This window comes from Macaca nemestrina, chromosome X (genome assembly GCF_043159975.1).
Source record: "Macaca nemestrina isolate mMacNem1 chromosome X, mMacNem.hap1, whole genome shotgun sequence".
NCBI lineage: Eukaryota > Metazoa > Chordata > Mammalia > Primates > Cercopithecidae > Macaca > Macaca nemestrina.
The window spans coordinates 114,542,685-114,555,010 of NC_092145.1; the positions used below are offsets into that span (position 1 = coordinate 114,542,685).

At 42.7% G+C, this 12,326-nt stretch overlaps 1 non-coding gene across 1 annotated transcript; it reads left to right on the forward strand.

The window, feature by feature from the left end:
- Positions 1 to 4,902: 4,902 nt before the first annotated feature.
- Positions 4,903 to 4,970, forward strand: LOC112423568 (small nucleolar RNA SNORD77). Its single transcript, XR_003014040.1, has one exon. It is a non-coding gene; the product is annotated as a small nucleolar RNA SNORD77 (small nucleolar RNA).
- The last annotated feature ends 7,356 nt before the right edge of the window (positions 4,971 to 12,326 follow it).

Sequence of the window (12,326 nt, forward strand, 5' to 3'; positions counted from 1 at the left end):
GTTATATTCAGCCAAAACCTGGTCCTCCTCTTCCTGTCTTCTCTAACTCAGTTAATGCCATCACCAACCACCCAGTTTCCCAAGACAAAAGCTGGGCACAAAGATTCTTTTTCTCTCCTTATTGCCTCATCCAGTTCATTATCAAGTCTGATCAATTCTATACCTCTTCAAGATCACTCAGCTGTGTCCTCTTCCCTCCATTTCTGTTGCCACTTTCTTATTTCAACCCAGCACCATCTCATGTCTAGACTCTTGCAAAAGCCTCTTGACTGGTCTCTCTGCCTCCGGGGTTATTCCCACATTGTTCTCCTGTAAATCCAAATTTCTCATCATAGTCCGCCAATTCATAACCTACCTCTTTCTCCTCTCTTGCCTGACATCCTGGGCTAATTCTCCCCACTTCTCATTCCCCCTTACTCCTACTCCTCTTTTTCATGGTTTTGGTGAAATGAGCCCTCCTCCTGGAAACCATCCTTCTCTCTTTCCCTTCACCCCAGGACTTCCTTCGCCCACAGGTAGCATTTGTTACACTGTGCTGTAATTGCCAATTTACTTGCCTGACTTACAAACTAGATTATGAGCACCTTGAAGGGAAAGAGTGGGTTGTTTTGTAGTTTGTATTTCTGGGGCCTAGCACATCTCTTATCATTTTGAGTGTGTAATAAATATTTGCTTAATAAGCAAATGAATACCCAGTATACTTCATCCATAATGTTCCCTGTTTGTTACCTTTAGGTTAGTGTGACACAAAAATAAATAAATAGGCTGGGCATGGTGGCTCACGCCTGTAATCTCAGCACTTTGGGAGGCTGAGGGGGGCGGATCACTTGAGCTCAGAAGTTCCAGACCCATCTGGGCAACATGATGAAATCCTGTCTCTACTAAAAGCACAAAAATTAGATGGGTGCGGTGGCACATCCCTGTGGTCTTAGCTACTGGGGAGGCTGTGGTGGGAGGATTGCCTGAGCCTGGGGGGAGGAGGTTGCAGTGAGCCAAGATCATGCCACTGTACTCCAGAGGAAGACCTTGTCTCAAATAAATAAATAAATAAATAAATAAATAAATAAATAAAGTCTCTGCCCCTGGTTCTGGCACAGAGCTTCTAAAACCCTTGTAATTTCCTGAGCCATGGGGTGCTAGGTGCATCCTTTGTTCCAATATTTGGTCTTTGATCCTGGTTCCTGACACAAAGGTCCTAAATCCCTTGGAATTTCCTGGGTGATAGGAGTATCTTTTGATCTCATGAGGTGACTCTTGGTGAGTTCCTGGTTGGGAGTTGGTTACCAGAAAAAACCAAGCCATGATTAGATGCTTGGAACCTTCAGCCTTACCCCCATCCTCTGGGGAGTGCAGAGGGCCTGGAGATTGAGTTAATAATCAATCATGTCTACATGATGAAGCCACCATTAAAATGCCTAAGGTATATGGCTCAGAGAGCTCCTGGATTGGTGAACATATCCACATGCTGGGAAAGTGGCATACCCCAACTCCCACTGGGACAGAAGCTCCTGTACTCAGTTTCTTCCAGATCTCACCCTATGTACCCCTTCGACTGGCTGTTCCTCTGTATCCTTTATTATATCCTTTATAATAAACTGGCAAATGTAAGTGGTTCCTTGAGTTCGGTGAGCTGTCATAGCAAATTATTATTGTTATTATTTGAGATGGAGTCTTACTCTGTCATAGCAAATTATTATTATTATTATTTGATTTGGAGTCTCACTCTGTCACCCAATCTGGAGTGCAGTGGCATGATCTCTGCTCACTGCAACCTCCCAGGTTCAAGCGATTCTCCTGCCTCATCCTCTTGAGTAACTGGGACTACAGGTGCATTCCACCACTCCTGGCTAATTTTTTCTTATTTTTTAGTAGAGACGGGGTCTCACCATGTTGGCCAGGCTGGTCTTGAACTCCTGACTTCAAGTGATCCGCCCACCTCGGCCTCCCAAAGTGCTGGGATTACAGGCATGAGCCACCGCGCCCAGACTATAGCAAATTATTGAACCTGTGGGAACCTTCAATATGTAGTCAAGTTGGGTAGAAGTATGGGCCATCTGGGGACCCATTTCTCATGATTGGCATCTGAAGTGGGGGCAGTTTTGTGTGACTGAGCCTTTAACTATGGTGTCTGCACTAACTCCAGGTGGTTAATGTCAGAATTTAATTGTAGGATACCCAGTTGGTATGCAGAGAGTTGAAGAACTGGTTGGTGTTGAAAAACCTTTCACACATCAGTATCAGAGTGAAGTGTGAGAGTAAAGAATCAGGGTTTCCCTTTTTAGTAAGTGCAAACTTGTTCTAAAGTGAAGGCAAAGTTGACAGGACAAATGGTGTTGGGTGCATGTTGGGAGACAATTCTCCACAGGTCTTTGGTGTTTCCGCACATCTTACAAGCAGAGGCACTGACTGCTTTTGTTCCAGACTAACTTTTCCAGAATATTTATATAGCAAACAGCCTTAGAAGATAGAAACAATGTCTCCCTTCAGAGCAAAGGGCAGGTTTTTTGATTGTCCCATTATAGCAAAGATAATATCTCCCTCTAGAGCAGGGGTGTCCAATCTTTCGACTTTCCTGGGCCACATTGGAAAAAGCAGAAATGTCTTGGGCCACACGGAAAACACACTAACACTAACCACAGCTGATGAGCAAAAGAAAAAAAAAATCACAAAAAGCCCTCAAGTTTTAAGAAAGTTTATGAACTTGTGTTGGGCCACATTCAAAGCTGTCTCAGGCTGCATGCAGCCCATGGGCCGTGTGCTGGAAAAGCTTGCTCTAGAGCAAAGGTCAAGTATGCTTACTGACCATTATAAAAGATATGAGCTCCCTAAGCTTGGGGTCCCACTCCTATAATGCAACCCACACATGTGCAGGTGTCATCTGATCCTCTTTGTGTTGCCCTGTAAGAATTAGGCTTAGGGAAGCAGCACAAATACTGATGCTCTGGCTACTGCTATTGCTGTGAGGAATGAACTGTCCTTATCCTATGTCTCTAACCCCAGAGTCTCATGTCTTCACTAGCATCTATAAAACTGTGCTAAGCTAACTTGTTTGTTTCTGAGTAAAATCTTATGGACTGGATAAAGAAAATGTGGTACATATACACCATGGAATACTATGCAGTCAAAAAAAAGAACGAAATCATGTCCTTTGCAGGGACATGGATGGAGCCAGAGGCCAGTATCCTTAGCAAATTAATGCAGGAACAGAAAACTAAATTCCAAATACTTCCACTTATAAGTGGGAGCTAAATGATGAGAACACATGGATACATAGAGGGGAATGACACACACGGGGGCTTATAGGAGGGTGGAGGTTGGGAGGAGGAAGGAGATTAGGAAAAATTACCAGTAGAGACTAGGCTTAATAGCTGGGTGATGAAATAACTGTACAACAACTCCCATGACACAAGTTTACCTGTGTAACAAACCTGGATATCCTGCACATAAACCCATGAACTTAAAATAAAAGTTAAAAAAAAATCTTAGACCTTTCACAGTTCTTGAAGGTACTAACTTGGGAGAACATAATCTATAGACACATTTGTAGCCAGGATATCAAGTTTCCTAGAAAAGGTAGAATTGTCAGTATGTGTCATGACAGTGGTCATGATCATATATTGGGAATATGAGTTTGATCATATGAAAAAAATAAGTTGCCTGATTAACCTTACAGACCACCTTCCTCAGAGGCTAAGCAGGCAACATAATTGAGTGACATGGGCTGAGATGAAATCATCTACACAGTCCAGCCAATTGTTGCCTCAATTAAATGAGGACCACTTTTTAGCAGATCTTCCAAGTGAATGAAGCCTGAAATACAGATTTTTATGTGAAAGTCCCAATTAATAACAGTTGAAGACTAATTTACTTTTTAAATAACATGCTTTACATTAAGCTAAACAAAAACCCACTGCTATGTACCACTTCTGCATCAGACAAATGGAAAATTGCCCAGGTCTCTTAAGCCCCTGCCCACAGGAAATAAGCAAGTGGAAATTAAGGCCCATATACAGCCACCAATCAAGCCAAGGTAGGCCAGGACCTGCATCTTAACTCCTTGTCTCCATGATAAGACCATAAGAATACTCATCCTCCTCTTTCCTCTTCCACATACGGTCTCTTGTTGCTCGCTTCCTTTGTACTCATCTTTCTCTAATTATAGCCTTTATTTGTGTTTATATACCCAATTTCACCCATGTTAATTCATGATGTTTTCAAAAAAATCATTAAGACAGAATCATAAATAATAATATCTAACATTTGCTGAGCACTTAATTGTGTATGAAGCACTATAGCAAGCAATTTGCATACATTATTGTCTTAGTTTGGGGTGTATAACAAAGTGCCATAGACTGGGTAGCTTATAAACAACAGAAATTTACTCTCACAGTGCTGGAGGTTAGAAATAGATCAGGCATGGGTTCTGGGGAGGGTCCTCTTCCTGGTTGCAGACTACCGATTTCCCCTTGTAGCTTCACATGGCAGAAAGAGAATTAGAGAGCTCTTTAGGGACTCTTTCATAAGGGCACTAATCCGTTTCATGAGGCCTTCATCCTCAGGACCTAATCCCCTCCCAAAGGCTCATCTCCTCATACCATCACAATGGAGGTTACGATTTCAACATCTGAATTTTGGGGGGACATAAACATTTAGTCCATGACACTTAACTCATTTAAGTCTCATAACAATCCTTTTGGCATAGTGTCCCTATTTTACAGTTGAGAAAAAAATAGTTTGGGAAGGTGGTTGCTGAGGGCTGGAGATGGGAGGGAATGAGAAATTCTTGTTTAATGCATATCAAGTTTCAGTTTGGGTAAATGAAAAGAGTTCTGGGAATTCATTGCACAACCATGTGAACACACTAAACACGACTGAACTGTACACTTAAACACGGTTAAAAGGGTACTATGGTAGTTGCATAGTTCAACAGATTGAATCATCAAGAGATTTAATATTTGTCTGATATATCTGGGACAATTTTTTTAATGATTAAGAAGGTAAATGTTATGTTATCTGTATTTTACCAGAATTTTTTTGTTTGTTTGTTTTTTGAGACAGAGTTTCACTCTTGTTGCCCAGGCTGGCGTGCAATGGTGCAATCTCAGCTCACTGCAACCTCTGCTTCCCGGGTTCAAGCGATTCTCCTGCTTCAGCCTCCTGAGTAGCCGGGATCACAGGCATGTGCCACCATGCTTGGCTAATTTTGTATTTTTATTAGAGATGGGGTTTCTCCATGTTGGTCAGGCTGGACCCGAACTCCCGACCTCAGGTGATCTGCCTGCCTCAGCCTCCCAAAGTGCTGGGATTACAGGCGTGAGCCACCGCGCCCAGCCTTACCACAATTTTTAAAATAAATAAATACTCCTTACAAGTTAAAAAGGCTGGAAGCATCTACAGCAAAATGGGAGCAATGATTATATTTAGAGAACACAAATGGAACAGTTGTTGTATTTAGAGGTACTATTGGGGTGCATCTTATCTGGTGCACCTTTCTCTATTTACAAATTTACAATATAAACATAAAAATAGTTGAGGGGGATGAAAGGGTTGATACTGTGTGAAATGCCCCACAGGGTACACCAACATGTCCATTTCTGGAACCGTCTTCTCATTTGTTTCCCAACTCCTGCTGTGCCCTCCACATCGCTGTTCACAACCAGCCATCTGGGTAGGTTGATTGGCTTTCTAATGACTGTTGGTCTACAATAGCCCAGAAGAAATAAAGTTGTTGTTGTTACTTTTAGCAATCTAGAAGCCCATTTAACAATCCAACTTATGTAATCTCTTCATGTCCAGTAGCTAAGGGTCACGGCTCTGGGCTTTTTTGTCCCCACTTTGCTCAGGGCCCTACAACTCTGTCCCCACAAACAATCAAATAATTTACTTTGGCCAGGTCCACAAATATATATTGAGCAATGCCTATCCACAAAACAGGAACCAAGAGTGTTTCCTGAGGCAAACTCACATGTCTTTTGGGAGGTCGCAGGGGGAGTCCTTTGGCCCCCCTTCCTTGGGTTCCAGATCAAGATGAAAGAGACAAGCCCAAGCTATGGCTGTGAGATCACAGATTGCCCTGTGGGTGATGCTGAAAATGCTGGATACGAGAGGAAGAGAAATCCTAATAACTTTGTAGACCAGACTCATCTCATATTAATGAGAGGTTCCTACGTTTGGCAGGCATTGGCCAATTTAGGTTAGAGCTTGGGATTTCAGCTTCCAATGTGTATGTATACATAAGGATCATTAGGTAATAAGTGCACGTAAGAAAGTATTATTGCAAGGTGGAGGAAACTATTGCAATAGGGAGGATGCTCCTGATAATAAGATCTGCAAGAATCCCCCATAAAATGTATTTTAATACATGCAGTTTATCAGCATCACATACTGTCCAGAATTATCTAAAATTATGTTATTGTCAATCTTTGTAACATACCTATGAATATGTTTAATCACACAGTTGAAAGGTTTGAGGTATATGAAGATAATGAGATGTGTCCAAAACTCTCTCTTATTCAGCAATAGATCAGAGGATGGAATTTAAGCTTTCTTACTAATATTTAGAACACACCGGTCGGGCATGGTGGCTCATGGCTATAAGGATTGCTCGAGCCCAGGAGTTTGAGATCAGCCTGGGACACATGGCGAGACTCCATCTATACAAAAAATACAAAAATTAGCCAGGTGTGGTGGCGTGCCTGTGGTCCCAGCTACTTGGGAGGCTGAGGCAAGAGAATCACTTGAGCCCAGGAGGTTGAGGCTGCAGTGAGCTGTGTTTGCACCACAGCACTCCAGCCTGGGTGACCCAGGAAGACCCTGTTTCAAAACAAACAAACAACAGCAACAACAACAACAAAAACCACACACACACACACTGAATAGAACAGAGGGGAGATAGCCAGATTTGGTAGCATTAAAAATTGAGACAATGCAACAGTGCTAAAATCTCTTGCTCTAGATACCTGATATTATGCTATTATATTTGAGTAACTTTATTTTTCCAGGAGAGTCTCAAATTTAAATATTCTGTCCTGCTCTCAGAATATGAATATTTGACTTTATACAATTTTTAGTTTGTTAATACTGTCATAATACCACTGGACTTGTCAAAACGTCTGTATGTATTTCATCGTAACAAACGACAGGCAGCTCTTGTATTGCAAACTGTGCACAGCAATCTTAATAACCAGTAGGAATAATTATAATTGTTCTGTGACCTTGACAAATTATTGTTAAAAACATCAAAATTTATCTTCCTGTCACTTAGAAGTGTATAGGAAAACAGAAATAGTATAATTAATGCTTATTTAGTGCATTGCAATTTAAAACATTAGACACACTGAGAATTGGAGTGTTTCATTTCTTTGCAAAAGTTATCAAAAGTAGGCCGAGGCGGTGGCTCGCGCCTGTAATCCCAACACTTTGAGTGGCTGAGGTGGGCAGGTCACTTGAGGCCAGGAGTTCTAGACCAGCCTGGCCAACACGGTGAAACCCCATTTCTACTAAAAATGCAAAAATCAGCCAGGCATGGTGGCACGCGCCTGTAATCCCAACTACTCAGGAGGCTGAGGCAGGAGAATCCCTTGAACCTGGGAGGCAGAGGTTGCAGTGAGCCGAGATTGCGCCACTGCACTCCCGCCTGGGTGGCAGAGCGAGACTCTGTCTAAAAAAAAAAAAAAAAAAAAGTAGTTTGAGCAGTGCTTGCCTCCTTCTTTTCATAGTATAACTTACAACATAGTATAACTTACAAGTGGAGCAAGCACCTTTTCTATTCCTTCGCAAATTGTCATACTCCTTTCTAAGTCTGAATCAGCTTCCAACATTTTGTTCTTTGCAGTATCTCCGGGAGTTCCTTTAATGTGAAGTTTTTGCTGGCATCACTCTCTTGTAGACATGTTTTCAGCACCACCATTTTCCTCATTTGTGAGTTTCATAAGTTCCCCTTCACTAAGTTCCTCTGGCTGCATAAGAATCTCTTGAGAATGGAGGCAGGGTCAACATTCCCACAGTCAGCTTTTTCTTCTATAACTCCATTTATGTTTGATGCAAATTTAACTTCCAGTACAGTAGTTTCCCCTTATCCATGGTTTCACTTTCCATGGTTTCAATTAACTGCAATCAACTGCAGTCAACTGCAGTCTGAAAATATTAAATGGAAACTTACAGAAATAAACAAGTTTTAAATTGTGAATCAAGTTTCAAATGTGTAGCCATCCTACTCCATCCCACCCGGAGGTGAATCATCCCTTTGTTCAGCAGGTCCACGCTGACTTTGACCCATCATCTGTTAGTCACTAGTAATCGTCTTAGTTATGAGATGGAAAAAAATTAGTAGATGGAGAGTTCGGTACTACCTGCAGTTTCAGGCATCCACTGGGAGTCCTGGAAGGTATCACCCTCAGATAAGTGGGGGCTACTGTACATCTAAACTGTGCAAAGCAAGGACTAACTGTAGCAAAAGCATGCAATTCCATTGCCTCTCACAATTTTGAGGAAACAAGTGTTTGCCCAGGGTTAGTGTCAGAGTTTAATTCGTACAAATAACGATCATGGGATGACCCAAGGTGTCCCTAGAATGCTTACACAAGTGCCCTTCCACCCCGCAGGAGAGGGAAGATGGTTTGGGGTTATGACCAAGGCCCTTAGATACCTGGGACTAAACACTCTTAAGGGAGAGAAAAGCGCCACACTTAAAGCCTGCTCCTGAAAAGACTGGTGGAAATAGGCCAGGCATGGTGGCTCATGCCTATAATCCTGGCACTTTGGGAGGCCGAGGTGGGTGGATTCCTTAAGCTCAGGAGTTCAAGACGAGCCTGGGCAGCATGGTGAAACCCTGTCTCTACAAAAATATGCAAAAATTAGCCAGGCCTGGTGGGGGCACGCTTGTAGTCCCAGCTACTCAGGAGGCTGAGATGGGAGGATCACTGAGCCCAGGGAGGTCAAGGTTGCAGTGAGCCATGATCCCCGCACTGTACTCCAGCCTGGGCAACAGAGTGAGATCCTGTCTGGGGAAAAAAGAAATTGTAGTGGAAGTAGGAGGGCTCACTTGGGGCAAGTATCTGATGCAGTGACCTGCAGAAGACCCCTGAGAAAACAGTTAGGCCTCAGCCATTGCCTCAAATTTGAATCGTTGATTGCAAAAGCTTCACAGCATTATATTCACCAATCAAGGGCACTTCCTGAGCAGCTGGTCACTCAGGATGTTGCTGAGAAAGGCACTTTGCTCTGCCCAGCAACAGAGGGGGCTGGGACTATTCCAAGCACAGAGAGAGTAGCAGAGAAACACTGCTGAAAGAATCAGTGGAAAAATCATCCAGGAGGGGCTGTTTTTGCATTTCTTTGGCTACTATTCACTGGCCTATGCAATAATTTATAAACTTCACACAGCAATACTTGCTCTTTTATTCAACAAATTATTAGTGAGCACCAACTCTGGCCTGCTCTATGCAAAGTCCTTGGATAAGGTGGTGAAGGTCACAGATTTCTTAGGAGAGTAGCCATCAAATGGCTAATGACACAACTGATCATGTCATTTTATCAAGATATTAAAGTAAGTGCCACAAAGGAGATTCACAGGGTGGCATAACAACGTGCAAAGGAGAAGGGGTATTTGGGGAAGATAGCTTTCTAGAGGGGGTAATATTTGAGCTGAACTTTGATTAAAATGCAGGGTTTTAACATACCTTTGAATAAAATGAAGTGGATTTAACATACGCTCTTGATAATCTGGATCCAAACTTGGCTCTTCTGAGAGCATAGCTACCCCCTGATTGACCGCAACCTCACTGGTAGGACCCAGATAGTTTTGTTAAATGCAGTCAGACTCCAAGATGTTCTATTCTGCTCCCATTAAAATGTAAGGTCCACAAAGGCAGAGTCAATATCTCCTTTGTCCCAAGCAGTACTCCTGGTATAATCATTAGGAATTGCTCTATCAACATCCAGCTTCCTTAGCGCTTGGCAGGGGGTCTGGGCATAGCTCTCATATGGATACTTTATAGTTTCCCAAAGATCCCTAGTGGGACTGAGAACCAGTTGCCCACAGTGATGACCTACTTGATATTGCACCCTTTACTGGCTGCCTTCCCTCCCCTGTCTCACTTCCACACTCCTTTTTTAGTGTTTCCTGAGATCATCTCCCAGATAAACAAATGACTTGCACTCAAACTCTTGTCCCAGGACCTGCTTCTGGGAGAATACAAACTCGGTCAGCTGCCTATGAGAGTACCGTCTTCCTGGCAATGTGCTAAGTATTTGACATAAAGTTGTATTTGACAACTTTAAGAGGTATTCACTGTATTTTCCCATGCCTTACAGATAAGAAATGGAGGCCCTAAGAAGTAAGTAACTGGCTCAAGATCACACAGTAAGTTAATGGTGGAGCTAGGATTCCAAACAAGACAGCCTGACTCTAAAACTGCATCCTTAACCACAATATAAAGTTTTAGGCTCTAGAAACATAATTTGTCCACCAGGTGCAGTGGCTCACACTTGTAATCCCAGCACTTTAGGAGGCCAAGGCTGGCGGATCACTTGAGGCCAGGAGTTCGAGACCAGCCTGGCCAACAAAGCAAAACCCCCTCTCTACTAAAAACACAAAAAATTAGCTGGATGTGGTGTCGGGCACCTGTAGTCCCCACTACTCAGGAGGCTGCGGCAGTAGAGTCGCTTGAACCCGGCGGAAGTGGCAGTGAGCCAAGATCATACCACTGCACTCCAGCCTGGGTGATAGAGCAAGGCTCTGTCTCAAAAAGAACAAAAAAGAAAAGAAAAGAAAAAAAAAAGAAACATAATTTTTCAGCTATCAAGGAGCTTACATTAACTTCAAATGCATTCATCAAGTAGCACCAGCAAAGGTCATCTTCATTTGCAAATGCTCTCTGATTTGTACCCACTCTGCTTACTTTTTTTTTTTTTTTCTTTTTGAGACAGAGTCTCACTCTGTTGCCCAGGCTGTGGTGCAGTGGTGCGATCTCGGCTCACTGCAACCTCCACCTCCCAGGTTCAAGTGATCCTTCTATTTCAGCACCCCTAGTAGCTGGGATTACAGGCACGTGCCACCATGCTCGGCTAATTTTTGTATTTTTTAGTGGAGAAGGAGTTTTGCCACGTTGGCCAGGCTGGTCTCAAACTCCTGACTCAGGTGATCCACCTGCTTTGGCCCCCGCAAAGTGCTGGGATTACAGGCATGAGCCACTGCGCCCAGCCCACTCTGCTTACTTTTAAGGACAATTCGATTTTATTTTTAGTTTTATTTATTTATTTTTGAGATAGGGTCTCTCTCTGTCATCCAGGCTGGAGTGCAGTGGTGTGATCATGGCCCACTGCAAACTCAAACTCCTGGGCTCAAGGGATCCTCCTGCCTCAGCCTCATGAGTAGCTAGGACTTCAGGCTTGCACCACCATGTCCAGATAATTAAATTTTTTTTTTGTAGAGATGAGGTCTTGCTGTGTTGCCCAGGCTAGTCTCAAACTCCTGGGCTCAAGTGATCCTCCCACCCTGGCTTCCTAAAGTGTGGGGATTACAGGCATGAGCCACCATATCTGGCTGACAATTCTACTTTAGGGCAACCTGGGTTCAATAGTACAGATTACATTCTCGATTGTGCATAAAATATTTTAGGGCAATTATTACCCTCATGGGGAGGGGCACTACTAAGCAAACTGTAACCCAGGTTTCATCCTAATTTTCACAAAATCCAAAGAGTCCAAATGAGTGAATATTTTGAAATTTATAAAAGTTGACCCACATAAAAGCTACAATATGAGCATAAATCTTACTCCATATTTAAAGATGAGGTCAGCAAAAGGTGGTTAAAAGGAAAAGAATTTTTTTTTTTATCTGAAAGGTAGAAAATAAAGAACAATCAGTGGGAGCTAAAAATCCAAGTCAGCCGAAGAAGTTCTAAATTGTAACTCCCAGGGTTTTAAGTGTTGAGATGAGTTTTCTTCATGTGAAACAAAAGGAAAATCAGTTAATGAGACTGAAGGTGAAGTGTTATGAATCTGCAGAGAAAGCAAGCTGACAGCCTGATTGGCATATTGAAGGAAAGGAGGAGAATGAATGGAAAATGTATCAGACAAAGTTTACGGTTGCCTTTTTAACCTCAGCCATGAACAGGAGTGAGGATGGAAAAAATGCTTATATCTTTAAAATAAATGGCTGAAAATTATGGACCATAATTGTCTGGAAATGGGGAAGATTTGTCCAACTGCTATAAAATCTTGTGATGCATCTGAAGGCAGAAATGAGACAAAATCGTGAAGATAGAATGCCCATAAAGTAGATTCGAGAACTAATGTCTAATGCCTTGAGGTATTCAGCAAGG